This window comes from Protopterus annectens, chromosome 2.part0 (genome assembly GCF_019279795.1).
Source record: "Protopterus annectens isolate FY-2018-M chromosome 2.part0, PAN1.0, whole genome shotgun sequence".
NCBI classification, from domain to species: domain Eukaryota; kingdom Metazoa; phylum Chordata; order Ceratodontiformes; family Protopteridae; genus Protopterus; species Protopterus annectens.
In genome coordinates this window covers 1,743,704,196-1,743,724,484 of record NC_056728.1, presented here as the reverse complement: position 1 = coordinate 1,743,724,484, position 20,289 = coordinate 1,743,704,196, and the positions used below count along the sequence as shown (strand labels likewise).

Here is a 20,289-nt window from a genome sequence, read left to right as displayed (position 1 = left end):
TATTTACTTCCCTGGACCCCTGTCTAGGAAGGCGACTGACGTGATCCCTGGGGTGAATTTCCTATCTCCCATCCAATCGTAAAGGTTCCTTTTGAAGAGGGCCAAGGAGGCACTCTGCTTGACATGTATGGGCAGTCTATTCCAGAGTATGGGGAGTCTGTGGGTCAGGAACCTATCCTTCCAGCATGTTTTCTTCATTGTGATGACAAGGTTTAGATCCCTGGAGCGTGTGGCTCTGAGGGATTGGGATTTCTTTAAGTGGAGCATGTCCAACAGCTGAGCTTTTGACATGGCCTTGTATGTTAAGCAGAGATCACCTCTGAGTAGACGATATGACACAGAGTATAGCTGGAGTTTTTTTTAGACTGGCTGCATAGGGCATCTGCTTTAGACCTGTGATTCTTTTAGTGAGGTATTTCTGCGGCCTTTCCAGCTGTTACAGATGTCTTGTGAGGTACATACCAAATGGGGCATTGTACTCTATAATGGGTCTAAAGAGGGATGAGTACAGTGGGGCAATGACCTTTTTTCTGGATGAAAATCCTTTAGTGATGAGGTGTGCCATATAGAAGGATTTCCTGACTGTTGTGGAGATGTGGTTATCGAAGATGAGACCACTGTCCAGCTGTGTCCCTAAGTCTCTCATCACACTTTTGGTGTTTAGTGTACTGCCACCTATGTGGGAATCCATGGGTACGCGGTTTTTCCCAAAGGGGATAACTATACATTTTTTGGCATTAAGCTTGAGCCCATGGCTCTGGCACCAAGCATCTGTTTCTGTATGGCACTTTAGTAGAATATCCACATTATTTGGGGACTCAATAATGGCTGCCAGTTTGCAGTCGTCTGCGAACTTTGTTAGCCAGAATCCCATAGTGTTAGCATGTACTTCAGAGAAGTAGATGCCAAACATGAGCGGTCCCCGGACTGAACCCTGAGGTACTCCACTTGTCTGGAGCTGGATTTTGAGTCGGCTACTTTTACACCCTGGGTTCTGTCAGTAAGCCAGATGGCAACCCATCGATAGGGTTAAAAAAAAAAAAAGACATGGGAAGCAAGGCATTGAAGGAGCAGTTAGTAGGAAGATGGAACAAAAGGAAGGCCTTGTATTGACTAGGAAGGAATAGGGTACAGTTTGGAGAGTTCCTGCAGTGCCTCAATAAACGGTCGAGATACAGAGGCCTGCCGATGTACATCATTTATGTTTGTTATCTTACTCCCCAAAAAGCAGAACCTCCAGGGGTCAAAGTAATTTGAGTGCTGGATTTGTAGTGCACCCGGAGAAGGCAACCTCCATATGTTCTGGGATTGCCCAAAGGTTAAATGTTTCTGGGAGTATCTTATAAAGTATGTTAGTTACTGTATATGTGGAATGTTTGGAAAAGGACATTTAATTCTTTTTTTTTTGGAATTGGGAACCCAGGTGTTAGGGCCATGTTGCCTCTGGCGAAGATAAGTTGGACTCTGGCTAGTACTGTAAAGTTAATTTGTGCAAATGAGTGGAAGTCTGGGAAATGGATGAAAGACAGGTATATGAGACAGATTGAGAGTCATCATTTTGGTTATTTTCTGTACTCCTTTAAAAGTATTTGTCAGCAGAACAACATCCCCAATGCTTGGAACACAGTATTTGTGTATCTAAAAGGCAAAGCTCCTGATTAATGTCACCTTTAGTCTGTGATACAGGTTTTACCCCTTTTTCTCTAATGTGTTACTTGTGTTCAAATTTGTTTTCAAGAAATGGTTTAATTGGGGACATGAACTTATTATGTAGATAATTGTATTTTCTTCAAACAGTTTTAAATGTTACTGATTTTGTTTCTTAAGTTTAAATATATTTTCTTTTCTTTCTGGTTGTTGTAACATTATTTGATAAATAAATGTAACTTACTTAAAACAGGAAGATGGAGATGAGTCCTAGACCATTCTTTTCTAAAACTTCATATCAAAGTCCCAAATGTCAAGATGCTGTCCTTTCAGTCTCTGTTAGCCCTCTTCTCACCTCTCAGTTTCTTTTGTAACTGTAGATTTAAAAGATGCTTAACATCACATCCCTAGTTTCAGGGGCTTTCTTTCTTTATTTATTTAAAGATGTATTTGTCTGACTTACATTTCCAGTTCTCTGTCTTACCCTTTGGGCTAGCGAAAGCTCCAAGTATGTTTACAAAGTGTCTGGCACCATTTATAACTTATTGCAGGTTACAAGACATACAGTGTTTCCAGATTTGGATAATTGTCTTATATTTGCAGACTGTTTTTTTAAATATCCGGATTCTCTTGTGTGGTTAAAGGACATCCTCAGTCTGGGGCTCCAGGTAAACATAAAGAAATTGTCTCATTCCTTCTGCCAGGGTAATGAAGATTTGGTACCCTAACCACTGACTTTTATACAGCATTCCTTGAACTTTTCAGCAGTTAAGGTTTGTGGAAGTTACAGACAAGAAGCAGAGTGTATTGAATTATCTTAAGGTCTGTAAGGTACATACCTAAGAGGAGAAGAGGTCAAACGTTAAGTGGGTTAAGTTGATCCTTCCAATAGAATAAGGTGGTTTAGGATTACCTGCTTTGAAGTGATAATGTAGAGCTGCACAGTTAAGACCGATTTATATAAGTAGAAGCAGAAATTTATAATTTAAAGTGGAAAGAGATGATAAAGCAGGGGGAAGTTCAATAAATAAGGAGAGAGTGGGATTTTAGATGCAGATCCATAAGGAGAATAGTACATACAGAATATTGTATGGTATTCATAAAGTCACAAAAAGTATTCAAAGAACTAATACAACACAATAATGGAAAAAGGAGATTTTACCAATAGGGATGACTGCAAGTAGGGGTACAGAAAACAGGAAGGAGAGGGCTAGACTTTATTGGAGAAAATTGGCAAAGGAGCCAAGGTACTGGGAGCAAATTACTACAGAGGGAAAGGTAATAGAGTGGGATGAGGCCAAGAAGACATTTGAACTGCAGGTTAGAGACTGCCTTCCCGGGAATTGATAAGAGTATAGGCAGAGATAAAGGGATAGGGGGATCCTAAGTGAAATATCTGCTCTGGTAGAGTTTTTAGTTGAATCTATAACAGAAACTGCTGTTAAACAGGATATTTAGTGGGGCATATACAATATTTTACAATAACTATAAGAATCAATCAGATGAGGTTAGAAAAAATTGAAAAAGTAATTTACAAGGGAACAATGGGAGAGTACATGGCTCCTAAAGTATGCAACAAAGTCCAGAAGGTTTAGGATTTTTGCTTGGAAATGTTTGCATAGGTATTTAATACCCCAAGCAGACTTCAAATAATTTTTCTTCAGGTACATAGCAAATGTTGAAGGTGTGATTGACAAGAAAGTGGTAACTGGGAACATAACATTTTAGGATTTTAATGAGTTGGCACATTTTAAAAATTCTGTACAGAGTACTCTGTCAGAAATATGTGAGCAAATGACTGTAAATAAGGAAATTATTATTTTGAGCTTGGACAAAGAATTGGAATTGCCTAGCCATAGTAAGGCCTTGTTAAATTTAATTCTGTTGTCGACCAGTAAAGCAAATACTAGAAAATGGAAATCTGAATCTAAAGCAACTATATCTGAAGTATAAAAAGAGAAAAATAACCGGTAGAGGAATCGTTAGGAAAGGGAGGGAGGGAGCAAATTACATATAACTAAATAGAAATTATGGGAGCAATACATGTTCACGAGGAGGAGGAGAAGTGATGTTTATATAATTTGATCAATTCCTGCCTTCCCTTTATGTTGGACTGAAAGTGGTACTAAAGAAATAAAAGATGTGATGTGTATAAAAGGAAAAAATGTTAATATGGTTTGTTTCATACCTCTCAACTTCTTAGCATAAAAAAGTCTAGACAAAGCCAAAAATAATTGGGGGGGGAGGGACAATGGCCCAAAAATAGGAACAGATTTTAAATATTAATCTTATAAATTTAAAATGTTGATAGAATAATAGGTTTTACATTAGTATGTATTTTTAAATGATATGAATTCTGAGATTCAAATGTCTGTCAGTATTTACTGACTTCAATCCTCAGTGATTTGTCAAGAAAACCACATATTTTATGAGGAACAGACCAAAATATGAGGCAAAAATCTGGACATTCTGTGAAAAATATGGACAGTTGAGAGGTATGGTTATTTTCTGTTGTATATTTGTGTATGTCTTAAGTGATAATTTAATAAAGGTGCTTAAAAAGATATGTAGGGTACAAATAGTAGAGTTACAGGAGACACACTTGGCTAGAAATAAGCATGTAAATTTGTCAAAGAAAGGATTTCAGAATGGTTATTCAGAATGGTTATTCAGAAGAGTGTAACAAATAATGAGAATATGGTAATTCTACTTGTTACAAGAGGGGCTCCAATAGTGATAGAGGAGGAGGAGAAAGACAAGTGTAGAGTTGTATTAATAAGGGGATACTGGCAGAGAAGAGGATTACATCAGCATGTATTTATATTCTACTTAAACTATTTTAGGAATTTAAGGGAATTATGGGCTAGATAATCATCATGTAGCCCAAAACGTTATTTATAGGTGGGAACTGGAACGTGATATTCAAAAGTGAAGATATATCAGGGGGACCCAGAAGAGAAAACATAAGAGGGTATACATTTACATTAAAATAGTTTGAATGGCATATGTGAAACTGCTAGCAGGAGCCCAGATGGAATTTGCGTAGTATTCTCCCAGGTACAATAACTGGGCTAGACTGGACAGAAACTGTGTATGTTCATCATATTGATCACTGCTGCTGGAGCCTTAGCTATATTGGTTATATCTTGCCAAGGTTGTAGCAGTCAGACAGTGTCCAAAGCTTCAGGGCATCTTCCATGCACCCAAACTGTCAGGCAGCTACAGCTGAGCAGTCAAAAGTCAAGTTTGGGCGCAAAACCCTTCAGACCTATCCTGACAGCAGAGAGAGGGAGGTGGAGCCCTAAAAAGACAATGCTAGGAACAACAAAACAAATGTCCACACCCTGGCATAAAAAGCCCACCAAAAAAAAAAAAAAAAAAACAAGGGAGATGGGGTGGGACATCTTCTGCAACAGTGATGTTTCGAACATCTACTGTTACGAAAAGTTTTACTTATGCAACTGTGTTATGTTCATCATTTTGATCACTGTTGCAGTAGCCTCAGCTATATGGATTAATTACATTTGGGAGGTGGAAGGAGAAGAGTGCAGAAGGTGCTGGAGAATGGTTCTAGCAAAATTTATCTGGACCTAGAGGAGGAATCAAGCTTATAGTGCATTTTCTATACAGAGGACCAAGTAGCAGCTTGTAGAACACTTCTATAATCCAACCCTTTCCAAAAAGTCATAGATGAGGCCAAGGCCTAGTTAAAGTGGGCCTTGCCAGAAATTGTTTTATTATGGTGAGCATTACAAAAAGTAATAATCTTATACAATCACTTGGAAATGGACTGTTTTGGCATGGCTTGTCCCTCCTCCTTGTTTTCACAAGAAATGAACAATTGATTTGAAGATCTTAAAGATATAGTTTGTCAAGATAGTACCTGAGTTGTCTGTGGACTTTCAAAGGTATGGAGTATCCTTTCTCCCTCATTTTAGGTTCAGGAAAGAAAAACTCAGATACCACTTTATACATACAAGAAGGATTAGTCCTCAAAGAAGCCATGTCCTTATGGAAAAATGAGATAGAGTTGACTTACCAGAAGAGCTTGCAATTCAGATACCCTTCTTCTAGAGATCAGAGCAATCATTAAAACCATTTTCCATGTTAAAAACCTCAAGTCAGCCAGGTTAGCTGGTTCAAATGGAGCAATTGTTATGTTAGCTTTCCTAACACAAAATTAAGATCCCAATGAGGGGACCACAATTTTTCTTGGAGGCCTCTTATTCAAAACCCCTTTCAAGAACATTTTGACAACAGATTGAGGATCCATGGGCAGACATGCTGAAGTGGCCAATAAATGAACCTTGATAGAGGAAAATAAAGTCCATAGGATAGTAACTCACACAGTTACTGTGTAGAGCTTACTAAAAGACCAGTTTGGGCACCAAGCTCTTCAGAGCTTTCCTGCCATTGAAGAGAGCACTCTTCTGTGGATTTTTGAAGATTGATAGTTGACTTGGGCTATTCCTTTGCTGGGTAGAAATTTCCCTTTGGAAAAAGAACTTGTGCAGTAAAAATTTATTAGTGTATTGTACTTTCCGTAGGAAAGTTAAATTTTAAGCTAGGTATTTATTTTAATGGATTGTCACAAGACATACTGTACTTTTAAATGGGAGTGCACTGTTTTTCTGTCATATTAAAAACTGCTTAAGAATTTTTTTTCTGGGGGAAATTGTTGGTTTTACTTTGTGTGGCTGGTACAGTATTTGAAATGCTTTTTACTGTGTGAAAAAAGTGACTTTAAATTTTTACTGGTTTATGCTACTTGTTTTCACTGAGCATTATTATTTCTGGCTTGTCCATGGAACAATCTACGAGTCCAGTGATTGGTCCTTATAGCCAGAAAAAGAAAAGGTTAAGCATTTTGCCTCGGCTGCAGGTGGGTGACTCTACTGTGCTCAAAACTGGTTCATCAGACCACTAATCTTTTACCCCGGCTCCCTCTAATGTAGCATCTACAGCTAGTATAGACTGTGGGGGTTAACCACATTTTCTGTAGCTGTTGGGGTCCCATCTGTGGGCAAGGGAGTGCCACTGTTGTTGGTCCTTGCAAAGATAACAGGGAAGACTTCACTGTTTGGTCAGAATGTTGTGCTTATCCCTGGGGAAACTGCTGCCGCCTCCATTGATGACACCATTTGTCCCATTTTTCCTGTCAAAAACAAATTGGAAACTAAACATCTATCTTGTACTCCTCAAATTTCCTTGGACATTTACAGTTTTCAGTTTACAGAGTCTTGCTTAGGGTTTAATTCAGGCTGTTTATCCTTCTTATAAGGTGCTAAAAGAAAGAGGGAGTCCTCTTTACCTGAACAGATTAAAAATTCTGAATCTGGGCAGGAAGATGAAGGCACAGATAGAGTCCTCAAAATTTTCTGATTCAGACGCAGAGGAGAACTCTGTGTCTAATTTGATTCTTCCCGGGGGGGGGAGGTTCCTTTCTCTGAGACTATTTTCTTAATGTGTCAGTGTTTTCAGTGGGAGAACACTGAGGTGTCTTATTCCTTCAGAAAATACTATGAGCCGTTACAGAAGGAATTTCCATAACTGGTACCCATTCCTCCAGTTCTGTCAGCTTTGGGGGATGTGTGTGTTATTGCCTGCAATTTTCCCAGTAATCAGCCAGCTGCTGCTAACAAGACAGAATGTAAGAAGTTCCTTCTTCAGTCTTTTAAGTTTTTATACACTCATTCCAAACCTGATCCTGCAGCTATAGCTTTAGTTTATCCTACAATTGATGTACATTTAGTTTATTCCAATCCTACTTTTTCTGACAAGGATAAAAAGATTATTGATAAGTGTAGGAAAACTGTATGCTTCTACAGCTTCCATTTTCAAAATGGTTTAGTTTTCTGGCTCATATGTTAGTTTATTCAGACTAATGAACGTATGAAGAATGTTTTGTCTGCAGTTTATTCTTGTGAGGAAAAATCTGCTTAAAGTAATTTAGTTTTCCTCCATTTTACAGTTCGCAGCTCATTGTTTAGTGTGACACGCAGTCGATACATCTTCCAGGGCAATGGCCATTGGTACTGTTGTGAGGAGATTTGCCCGGCTGCATTCTCAGGATGCCCCAGATTATATGAAAAATTAGATTTTAAAGTCTCCTTTGGCGAAAGATTTAGTTTTTTTTGCTCCTCTGCTGCAGAAGTTATCAAAAAGTGTGATGAAAGTGGTAGGTTTTTCAACCCTCCTTTTACATATTTTCTAGGGGATTATCTATCCCTTAATCCAGTTTCAGCAAAAAGCAAAATAAATAGTCACAGCCAAATGCAGATTTTTTATCTCTGGCAACAGATAGTTTCAGGTAAATGGATTCTGGAGTATATTCATTAAGGTTACAGATGGGAGTGGGAGGGAATCCCTCGATCTGATATCGTTAATTTTACATTTCATCCTCACATATGGGTTCAAATCCAATCCAACTCTGCTGTTACTAAGGTCGTGGCATCCAAAAAGTTCTTGGACACTTCCCCTTACCCATAATGCACCTCTCCCAGTTACCCCAGATCTCATTTGCTGCTTTATGAAGATGATGTCTAAACCTTATGCTCTTGGACTGTCAGGTGATATTTACAATTTTTCTTGCAATTTTTTTTCCCTTTTCTTTAATTGTTGTTAGTGTGATTAGTTTTTCCTCCCTCCCCTTTACTCTGGACTCTCACCTTCCCAGCAGTAACCATTTTTATCAGGTTACTTTCCTTTCTCTTCCATACACCCTTTTTTGTAATGTCACTACTATCATTTGCAGCCACCCCCCCACTCCCTTTTCCTTCCTTCTCAAAAAATAAGAAAAGTTTCTGTCCTTTTTTATTTTTTCTTTCACATATCCATGAGGATTTGCTGTGTGTGTGTGTGTGTGTGTGTGTGTGTGTGTGTGTGTGTGTGTGTGTGTGTGTGTGTGTGTGTGTGTGTTGTCTCTGCCATCCTTTCACTTTTCTAAATGGCTGAGAAACAAGATAAGCCAGCAGGCTTTAAAAAATGTACAAAGTACGGTCACAAAATTCCATTCAGTGACTTGCACTACTTGTGTTTTTACTGCCTGGGCCCCCTACATCTGCAGGAAGACTGTACTATTTGCAACTGTTTTAACCACAGGGCCCTGGTTGAAAGAAAAAATAAACTTATTTTGAGGGGCATGTTATCATTATCCTTTGGTGAGGCCATTTCTGGTAGTGACCCCAAGTCTGTGGATAAATCTAAATCAGCTCATTTGAGCACTGCTTCTTCCACCAAATGTTCAGATAGAGAGAGAAGATATCTTCCTTGGCTCCAACACATTCCTCGGAGTTGAGACCCAAAACTTCCAAACCTGTTGATTCAGTAGCTCTTTCATAACCTTTGGCGCCGAGCACCTCTTTGTCAGATCTGGCTTCTTTGGCTCAGAATATTGGGTAACAATAGGTCAGAGCTGCTGTGGTCAGATCTGACCTCCAGTCCCTTTAAACTCATCGTACCACTGCCAAGGACTCGTTACTTCCCATCTATAGACCCTGTGCCTCTGAGGGTACAGTCGCCTTTTTCTGAGCAGGTAGAAGTTTCTTTGGCATCCTCTTCCCATTCTGTCAGAAGCCGTACAGAAGAAGACGTGAAACGAATGGTCCAGAAAATTTTGTGGGCGCAAGGCTTTACTAAGTCCCTCTCAGCTCTGGCTCAGTCCAGGGTTTATCCAAGCTGTCCACTCCCCCTCTGATTCCTCCGCTGACTTCAGAGCAAGCCTCTGAGTTATCGGATCCGATACACCCATTGTCTTCCAGCTCAGATCAGAGGATTTCCTTTTCTTTGGATCAGATCTTTGCTCGGAGCTCTTCAGCTTTTTCAGAGCCAGAGAGCTGTCTGAGCTATACCAAGGCTTGTGGACCATGAGTGGGTTTGACTCCCAGACATTCTGAACACTCTTTGGGACTTCCACACAGGTGAGCTGGGCACCAGCTTCTACCCTGGGTGAGCTGTCTCTGGAGCTAGAGAGGACTCCAGCCCACAGGCATGGCTTGTCTGAGCTGGAGGCCCTCTCCACTCAGGAGCAGTCAGCCTTTGGGGCTCTGGAGTGGGCTGTAGCTGACACTGCAACTAGAAAGTCACCTCCTGCCTCAGATCCTCAGCCCCATCTATGCCTCCTGTGCACACTTTCTGGCCAGGATGTTCCACAGGGATAGTGGGACCTTGCAAGGGGAAGCATTTGGACTCCACCAAGGAGTCAGCCATGGAAGACACTTAGCTCGATGAGGGAGAGGGATCCCCATGGTCATTTCCTGAGGATGTTTCCTTTGGGAACATCTTGGAGATTTTAAAACAGAGAGGTGGCTGGCAGTCCAGTAATCCTTTGCCAGAGGAGTTGGTGTACCTTGGCAGCCTTTGGATCCTGACCGTCTACCTCCAGGGTCACGCTGCCTGCCAATGAGCTCATAGAATTGATCTCTCAGTGACTGTGGGAGAGCTCAGATTCCATCCCCCCCGGAGACCAAGCAAGATAATTACTGCTCTAGCTGACAAAATGTTTTGGATAAAAGGGGTTGCAGTAGATGCCATGGTCGTGACAGCAGCTGCCAAAAATGAACCATCAGATGAGAGTTTCACTGTTCATCCTCCTAATAAGGATGATGGAAAGATGTGGGAAGCGAGTTTTTTCTTCAATGACTTTTGCCATATGATCACTGAATTACATTTCACATCTCACCAGGTTACAAAGGGATCTGATCAAAGAGCTATCAGATACCCTTGAGCTATAGCTGAGGGAGCCTGAGAAAAGGTTGCCTCTCAACTGGTAACCCTACATTTTGTAGCTAACTCTTATATGAGGCTCATCATGCATGCAGCTGAAGGAATTAGAGCGACGAGTTCTGGCATATCTATAAGGAGGCAAGCCTGGATGCTCCTGTGTGACTCTGCGAAGCCTTTCAAATCTGCGTTTGTCAACTCTGTTTGATAGCACGTCTCTTTTTGGTCCGAAGGTCAAAGATACATTATCCAGGTATGAAAGTGATGGTAAGACCCTTTCTGCCATGAGCATGCATTTTTCTGCCCCTCAGAGACCTTACCCTTAGGGTCAGGGAGGTGGTAAAATGTGGTTCAAGAAATCACAAAGGTCTTACCAGGACACACATAGAGAGAGTTCCCTCAGGGGCACGGGGGAACAATTCCAGAAGATGCCACTCTTATGGCAGAGGAGGCCTGCAGAACCAAGGGTCCTGAGAGCTCTTCTTCAGAAAACCCTTACAGCGCTCCTAAAAGTAGGCCCAATTGCCCACCTCGACTATCCCAGTACTGGAGAGCCTTGCTAAAATTAACTACCGATATATGGGTGCAGAGGCTAATATACAGAGGTTATCTAATCCCTTTTTCCCCACCAGCCTCCCCTCCCCAAACAGAAAAATCCCAGACATTCCAGCCAGTCAGAAAGATTAAGCAGTTATTCAAATTCAAAAATTGTTGGGAAAAAAGTCATCCAAGAGGTCCGCCCAGACCAAACAGCTTTCCGAACTTACTCCAGGTTCTTTTTAGTTCCAAAGAAAACAGTGGATTAGAGACCAATTATGGATCAGATTAAACAAGTCAGTTTGTCACAAGTTCCGAATGGTCACTATACAGTCCATGCTTCTTTTTTTGAAACAGGATGATTGGGTGTACTCCAAAGACCTTCAGAATGCGTACTACCATATAAAGATGGACAGATGATCCAGAAGTCACCTATGCTTTTAGCTGGGAGCCAATCATTACCAGTTCAGAGCACTGCCCTTTGGTCTCACTACAGCCACCAGAGTGTTCATCAAATGCATGGCAGTGATGGTGGCTCACCTGAGACAACAAGGATTCAGTGTGTTTCCCTATTTGGATGACTGGCTCATATCTGCCCTGACCAGGCATCTATGTATCCGAGCAACAGACTGTTATCCAAATCTGTTCAGAGCTAAGTATATCCATAAATTATGAGAAATCTCACATGAATCCTTCTCACACACTGGAGTTTATAGGAGCAGTTTTTGGACACGACTCAGATGATTGCAAAACTTACACCCTCCAGAGTGTTGATAGTCAGGTGCCAAATGAACAGCTTGCTCCAGAACAAGAAGATAACCTCTCATCATGCCTTCCAGGCTCTAGGTTCTATAGCTGCAACTACAGTCTTGGTTCTGCTGGCAAGATTCTACATGTGAATACTACAATGGATTCTGGCTGCCCAGTGTGGTCAGTTATCCACCAACCAATGTCTTACAAAATTCTCATTATGGACACCTGCAAAAGAGCCCTGTCATGGTGGATTCATTCCTCCCAAATAACACAAGGGCACATTTAGACCACGGTGAACACTGATGCATTATCTGGGCAAGACAGTCCAAGGCACCTGGTCTACCGATGAGGCCAGTTTGCACATAAACATCCTGGAAATGAGGGCAGTGCTTCTAGCATTGCAGGCCTTTCAGACTGCTCTACCTCTGGGAATAGTGACGATTCAATCAGACATGTCTGCGGTCTGGTACATAAACAAGGAGGAACCAGATTATACCCTCTGTGTTGAGAAGCACTCAGAGTGTGTCAGTGAGTGATCTCATTCAACCGTTTTCTTGTAGCTATGCACATCCCGGGAAAGTCCAACATGATGGCAGACAAGTTGAGCAGATCCATTCTCATGCCTCACGAGTGGTCCCTCAACCAGAAAGTATTGGAAGAATTTTCTGCAGATGGGGCCAGCCTTGCTGCGACCTCTTTGAATTGCCACTGAACAACAAATGCAGCAGCTACTTTGCCCTAATCCCCCCCTGTGGGGGAATCCCTTAGGCATGCTCTTGTTTGACCTCCCAGTCTCCTGTATGCCTTTCCCCCTACCCCCTTGATCCCTAAACTTCTTCAGAAAGCAAACGGGTTGAAGAGAACAGTAATCCTCATTTCCCCATTTTGCCCTTGAAAAATCTGGTTTCCCTTCCTCTGGTCTCATTTACAGAAGAATCCTTGGATTCTGGAACCCACTCCAGACCTCCTGTCACACCCAACACGAATGATTCATCCCAGCCTTTCCAACTTAAAGCTGACAGCTTAGTTCCTTCATTTCCATTGATAGCCAGACAGCCTATGCTCTCCTCCCCAGTCTGCCATGTTTTGCTATCCCTCCCATAAGCCATCCACTCAAAAACTTTATAGGAACAAATGGAAGAGGTTTGTAATTTGGGCTCAACAACATATTGTAGATCCCTTCACAGCACCTATCCACTCACTTCTAGAATTTTTGGCTAACCTCTTTGATAATAGGGCAGCTGCCTCTACAAATAAAGTACAATTAGCAGCTATCTCTGATTTTCACATTGAGAACGCTAAGTTGTCTCTGATTTCCCACAAACTTTGCAAAGCCTTCTTAGAAGGGACTCCGTTACTAAGGCCACCTCACAAAGATCACTCTTCCATGGGACCTAAACTTGGTACTATGTCTTATTGTTCAGCCTCCGTTTGAACTTGCGGCATCAGGTGATATAAAACTTTTGTCTTGGAAGACCATCTTCCTAATGACCATTGCATCTGCAGGAAGAACATCAGAAATTCAGGCCTTATCTTCCCAACCCCCGTAGCTGATTTTTCATAAAGACAGAGTTTTCTTGTGAACCAACCCGTTCTTTCTACCTAAAGTTGTTTCAGAGACTAATATCAATCAAACGATTAATTTGTCCATTTTCTTCCCTGACTTCAGCAACAAAGGTGAATACATACTGCATTTGATGGATGTCCGTAGGCAATTACGTTTTTATTTGCACAGAACAAAAGATTGTAGGAAGGCAAGTCATTTCCTTTGCAGGCCCTAGGAATGGCCTACCAGTATCCAAAGTTACTCTAACCAAATGGCTGTCTAATTGCATTTCTTTCATCTACACCAAACAAGGTATAGATCTTCCCAAACATGTTTGAGCTCACTCAACAAGGGCCATGGCCACTTTGGCAGTTTTCCAGGCTAATGCATCCATGGACAAAGTTTGTGCAGCAGCCATATGGGCTAATCATATATGTACTCACCATAACATTCATCTGTATTTTTGATTTTTCATTTCTCCTCACATCCCCTCCCTCCAAGCTCCCAACCTTTTGCTTCTGGTAGATAAGGAAGAATCTTTTTATTGCTTATGTTATTTTTTCTCCATACTCAAGAAATGATCTCTATATGGGCCTTTTTCATGTAAAGTTTTTCTCCATGTTCTCTGTTTGGAGACGGTCTTAGCAAACAAGATCTGAGGTAATAGAGAGAGGTGTGTTATGGGTAAGAGGAGGTATCCAGGAGCTTCATGGTTGCCACGAGCTTAGTAATGTCCAAGTCAGATCCAATGGATCTGGATCCGAACCCATATCTCAGGAGAAATGAAAAATGGGCAATACAGATGGAATGTTATGGTGAGTACATAACTTCTTTTTTCTAGGGGGTAATTCCTCAACCACCAGACCAGACTCCTCTATTTCCGCCTGCGTATCATTACCGGCTGGGAGTGATAGAACCAGTTCCTCCTTTCCAAGTTGGGAAAGGATTTTATTCAAGGATGTGTTTGGTGCCAAAGAAAGAAGATGCTTGTTGACCAGTTCTGTATCTTTCTTTATTAAACCTGTTTGTGCCCAAGTTCAAAGTGCTGTCACTTCACAACCCATTACCACTTCTTCCTCATTTAAGTTTCCTGGTAACACTAGATTTAAAAGATTCTTATCACATCCCTATTCAACCAGACTTCAGACAGTTCTTAAGGTTTTGGGTGTTTGGGTCACATTATCAGTTCTCTTGTTTTGTAGTTTCTCTGGTAGTGTAGAGCGATAAAGGCCAGATTATTGCCCAAGCAAACCAAGTTTGATTAGTGGCTTTTGGGCAACAGACTGAGCAGCAGGGAAGGCAGTCCTGTGGACATCTATGGTAATGATCCCAGATTGAGATTGAGGATGCCACATGATAGGCGTGCCCATAGAGGACAATCAGGTGGAGACACAGCTGAGCTGCTGCAGAGGCAGGGCAGTATTCTGCATATCTCTATTGCATGCCTAACCCCCTCACCACCCAGACATACCATTGGGACTGCAAGGAAAGGAAGGCATGAATAGGTCACTAGTTAAAGACTGTTCCCGTGGACAGAAGATCAGACATGCTGAGCCCCTGGTTTCCTTGTTCCATTACCAGCTGCAGCATACTGGAGGGCAAGGAAAGTATCTGGTAGACCTGTTATGGACAGGTGCTGTGGAGCCAGGCCAGTAAACATAAAGGACAGGAGGGTGAAAAAAAGAATATTCACAAAGTCTGTAGCTCCAGTTATTGCCTATTCATGTTTTTCCATATTTAGATGACTTGCTTATCTTTGCAGGATCTTTTTCAAAGTGTCAGGAATCTCTCACTTAGGTGAGAGAACTGGGATTCCAAGTGAATATTCAAATGTCATTTTGACTCCTTCACTAAGGATGGTGTTCCTGGGATGTTAAACACCTCAGTTCAGAGTTTTTTTTCCACAGGAAAAATGTCTATCTAAATCTATTTCAAGGCTTTCCACTTAGACTTCAGTCACTGTGAGGGAATACCTCAGGATTTTGGGTCTCATGGCATCTGTGATTCTCATGCTAACCCTGGTAAAACTCCACATGAGAAAGATAGTAGTATCTGAAGTCTCTCTGATCCTAGCACCAGCATCCTTTCTTTTCAAATTCCAGTGCTGGGGTTTGTCTGAAGAGAAATCACTTGATGGAGAAAGCAAATTTCCCCAAATCCAAGTCTCCCTTTCACCATCCCTGCTTCAAAGAGGTCAGTCACCAGAGACTCCTCGGCTTTTGTTTGGGCAGCAGTTTCAGGAGCGATAAAAGTACAGGGTGTGTGGGATACCAAGGATAGATGCAAGCACATAGATGTAAAATAAATACCTGCCATGATCACAGAATGGAACTCTTTGAATCATATTTGGTCCTCTGGACCTCTTCAAGTTTTTACAGACAGTACTGCAGTCGTGTTTCATCAACAAACAAGGGGGGATCAGGCCATACCCTCTTTGTAGACTAGCCAGATTCACTTGGAATATAACTTCACAGCACAATTTCATTCTACAGGCATCCTACATTCCATCACAGGGTCTTCCAAATTTTGATCCATCTGTGGGGAGTTCCTCAAGTTGACCAATTTGCCTCCTCTATGAACAATCACGTGGTAAGATTCCTTTCTAAGACTCCAGGCAAGAAGGTTTGGAAGACAGATGCCTTTTTTTAACCTGGACAGGAATGTTCCTGTATGGTTTTCCATCCTTTTACTGATATTCAGGGTATTTCTAAAGATTCAGAAGGAATCCCCCAAGATCCTTGTGGTGACTCTCTTCTGGCCAAGCAGCAGTGGTTCTCCTTCTTTTGGAAATGGCCATGGGCAATTGCCACAAATGCCCTCACAGAGTGGCTCTACTAACAGAAGATTAGGGTTATTTGATGGATCTCAACCCCAATCAATTTCAGCTGATCATCTAGATGTTAGGGTCTTAAATCCTTTTAGGCACCTGTTTACTGAGGATTTGTAGCAGGTACTGATTTTAGGAAATAAAGCCTGCTAATAGGAAAAATACATTAGTAAATGGAAAAGTTTTTCTGGTTGGTCCCAACATCAAATCCAGCACCTATTCACAGCCAGTGTTTCGCTGTGTTACAATATTTGTCTGAGTTACTACCCTATGGTCTTTCATACTCTTCCATCAAGGTTAATTTATCAGTCATTTCAGTTTGCTTGCTCTTGGATCCTCCTCTTTCAGTGCATTTTCATGTCATAATGTTTTTGAAAAGGGTTTTGCATAAGAAGCCTGCAAGAAAACCAGTGACCTCTCCCTGGGATCTTAATTTTGTGTTAGAGAAGTTAACACTTGCACAGCTAATCTGGCCGACTTGAGGTTTTTAACATGGAAAATTGTTTTACTCATTTCTCTGACCTCTGCAAGAAGAGTATCTGAGTTGCAAGTTCTTATCATGAGTCGACCTTATCTAATTTTCCACAGAGGCAGGGTTTCTTTGAGAAGTAAAAGTTCATAGATGTATTCTAGGCTAATGACAACTAGAGCCTTTATAAGCCTAGTTGCCAAAATGTGTCCCTTTAGCTGGTGTATCTTGAGTGTTTATATTGAGAGAGAGAGAGGTATATTGGTTTGGAAATTACAGTTGGTTATATTGAGGGAGTACGTTAGTTTGGACATGATTTACTGACTTGCCTGCCTCTGTCCATTAGAGACATACGGTCCAAATATGGGGAGATTTCCTAATTTCCCGTCCAGTGATCTGCTTCACATAGATGGGGATACTATTCAGAGAATGCATATTCTCTGAGATACATATCTGATGCTTCAACATATTCTGTTTGTCGCAAGCAAAATTTAAATCCTTAGATCTAGTAGTTCTGATGCTGTTCATTTTGCAAATGTGGAAAAGGTCCATCAGAGCGGGATCTGAGGTTCCCTTGTAAGCCAGGCAAAGATGATCTGCAGTAGCCTGTAGGAGGCAAAGTATAGAGATACGGCTTTAAGGCAACCCAGGTAGGACAATGTGTTTTTGACCTGGATTCTTTTGGTAAAGAACCTTTGCGGATATTTGATTTGTTGCATATGTCTGGTCAGGTATGTGCTGATGGGGACATTTTACTCAGGAATGGTTCTAATGAGGGCCATATAAAGTGGTATGATGACTTTCCCAAACCTAGATGCAATGCCCTTACTTATAAGTTGAGCGACATAGAATAATTTCCTTAATACCTTAGCTACATGTTGGTCAAAGGCAAAGTTAGTATCTATGTGCTTCCCAAATTCCAGACTACTAGGTCAACCCTTAAGGGTGCTTTATCGATGATGTAATTGCCCTGGGTGGCTAACTACCCATAAAATACTACTGTGCATCTTTTTGTCATCGCGTTTTAAGCTTTAACTTTGGCATCAGTCATTTCTCTGAGTTAGACCCTCTTGCAAGATGTTAGTGTCTTGGGAGGAATCTATGATTACTCCTAGTCTGCTGTCATCTATGAACTTGTTCAACGAGAGGCCTTTGTCATTGTCCTTGACATCCAAGTAAACGAGAAGAAATCCCAGCCTAGAGCCCTGAGGGACTCCACTGGTTACTGGCCTCTTTGTAGAGGTGATCTCACCAATCCCACCTACATGGGTCCCATCTGTAAGCCATCTTGCTATGTAGGGGTTTATGCCTAAGTTGTTGAGTTTAACAATGCCCAAGTGAGGTATCATATCAAATGCCTTAGCCAGGTTGAGGGTAGGCAGTATGCACCGTTTTCCCTTCGTCCATTGCCTCAGTGACCTTCTCAAAGAATTCCTCCAGGTTTAGTAGGCATGACTTTCCTTTGACAAAGCCAAACTATATTGGGTCCAGTGTCTGAAACATACCTGTATCTTTCTTGATCATTTCCATGATGGTTTGTAACATGGCTATGCATGTAAAAGTAGACTAATGAGTCTGTAGTTTCCAGGGTCTGTTGATGGTCTATCCTTATGAAGAAGTATTGACTGTTGGAGTCCTCCAGTCTCATGACACAAAGCCTGTTTTAAGACTATAGTTAGACAGTGATTTAAGCGGCCCTGAAAAGTAATGTCACAGGCTATTTGGGATCAGTTGAGGCTGTGCTTGGCTTTTAGACTTGGCTAGATCCACCAAGACCTGTTCCCTGTTAGTAGTTGGGGAGGGTTGAGTTTGTAGGTATTTTGGGGGAGTGGTGGGTAAAGTTTGAGCTGAATTTGCCAGCCAGCAGATTCACTACATCACTCGGCTCAGTGAAAGTGGCACTGGCACCATTAACCACCAGTTGTGGTTGTCTTTTGACTGGGAGGCTATTTCGACCTCGAAATTGGCTTTGTTGGACTTGGGCGTCTTAGTTACCTATTTAGTTTGTTGACAGATTTCTTATCTTTATGGGAGTTACCCTTATTGATTTTAGCTATGGCTTTTTTCTCTTTTGTTCTTTTGTTGTATAACCTGTATAGATTAGGATTCGGTTAGTGTTTTTTTTTTTAACTTAGTTTTGGGCTTCCTTTTGGTAGGTAATCAGCCTATATGCAGCCATTTACATGGTTGTATAGGGTCTCTGTGAACAATTTTGCATAGGTTGCTCTGAACTCGGCGGTAAGAAGGGTGTTGAATTTTAGCAAACTATCATCTAATAAGATGTAGTTTGATTTGGAATAGTTCCTAACTGTTGCAGGGTTTACTGCATTGATTTTTATTTCAAAGGGGCAGCTTTGTGATTAGAGCTTAGCAGTGAGGTCATGACACTGGGGGTGGGGGTGTATAGTTCTCCCATATTTACGAGTACCAGGTCAAGTATGTTAGTGCACTAACCCAATAAAGATTCTATCTGGTCTAAGGTATTTGTGTTTACAAAGTCCAGGAATCTCTGCGCCTGCTAATTTGAGGTTGTATAGGTTTCCCGTTCTATAGAGTTAAAGTTCCCTATGAGTATGGTATTTGATTGTATGGTGTCTCCAGTAGATCTAAGACTAAACTATGGGTTTTGTGAGACATAGTGGTTAACCTGTAGCTTGCTAAGGTATGGTATGGGACTTTGTCTATGGTGATTTGCACTTGGAGAAACTCCAGTTCATCATCCTGTTTAACCATCCCAGAGGCAGGCTTGTTTATGTAGATCGAGACTTCTCCACCTGTAGTCCCTGTCCATGTAGTTGATTATCTGAGTGTTTAGAAGGTGCTGAAATCTTTCACTGCTGAAGTACTTTCAGCAACTTTAAAACCTTGTCTTAGTAACAGCACAGATGTCTACATTCTTCAAGATGAAGATATTTTGTATCGAGTGGAGTTTCTTGTGTAAGCTCTTGGCATCAAACAGAAACACCTTAAGGTTTCCTTGGTATGAATTTACCAAGCCAGAAGGTTTGTCAAGTTTGCATTGCCTAAAAAAGGCTGTATGGGGGAGGATAAAGTTTTGGCAAATATTCGGAAGCCTAGGAGGGGCAGGTGCAGACCATCCTTGGCAAAGCAATGTGTTTTGTTAGCCATGTCCTCCCATGCTGACAAGTATTGTATCCACCTAGAGTTGCACTAGGAGCTAAGCCAGTTATTGAAATCTGTCATCTTTTGTTTATATCATGGTATTGTCTTTGGTGGAGGTAGACTACTACTCAATGTAGGGCACGTACCAGCCTGAGATGCACATTCTGAGAGATCTGTAATGTCGCTCTACATTTAGTTCAGGGAGGTATGTTTCAGATCATTTACACCTACGAGGATTATGTTTGACTCATACTGGTAGCTATGGTGCAATGACTTGAGTCTTGTTCAAAACTTGGCAAATTCTGGCAGCTAACAGTTATCTACTTGTTCAGCCTTGTGAATGAAGCATTAGTGTGTCATACAATGGAGTTCCCTATGACTAGAGTCCTAGGCAGTGTATGTGTTTGCTTTATGAGCTTTGATTTTGGCTCTGCTGAGTGCGTATTATGTAAGGTGTTAGGTGTTGCTATTGGTGATTGCTTTTGAGTTTACTGTGGATAAGCTTTCCATTTGGTAAGTTTAGGAGGTCTTTGGTGTTTGGGAAGATCGCAGTTAAGTCTCTTAGCATAAGTTGATATATGTATGCTTTGAGTTCTATGTCTGGTGGCTGTAGTGTGTGTGTGTGTGTGTGTGTATGTGAGAGTTTTGCCTCCAGTGAAATTGTGT

General features: G+C 41.4%; 1 protein-coding gene across 1 annotated transcript in view; it reads left to right on the top strand.

The window, feature by feature from the left end:
• Positions 1-20,289, top strand: part of DNAJC16 (DnaJ heat shock protein family (Hsp40) member C16) — a 1,387,609-nt gene that overhangs the window by 761,894 nt on the left and 605,426 nt on the right. The window lies entirely within an intron of this gene.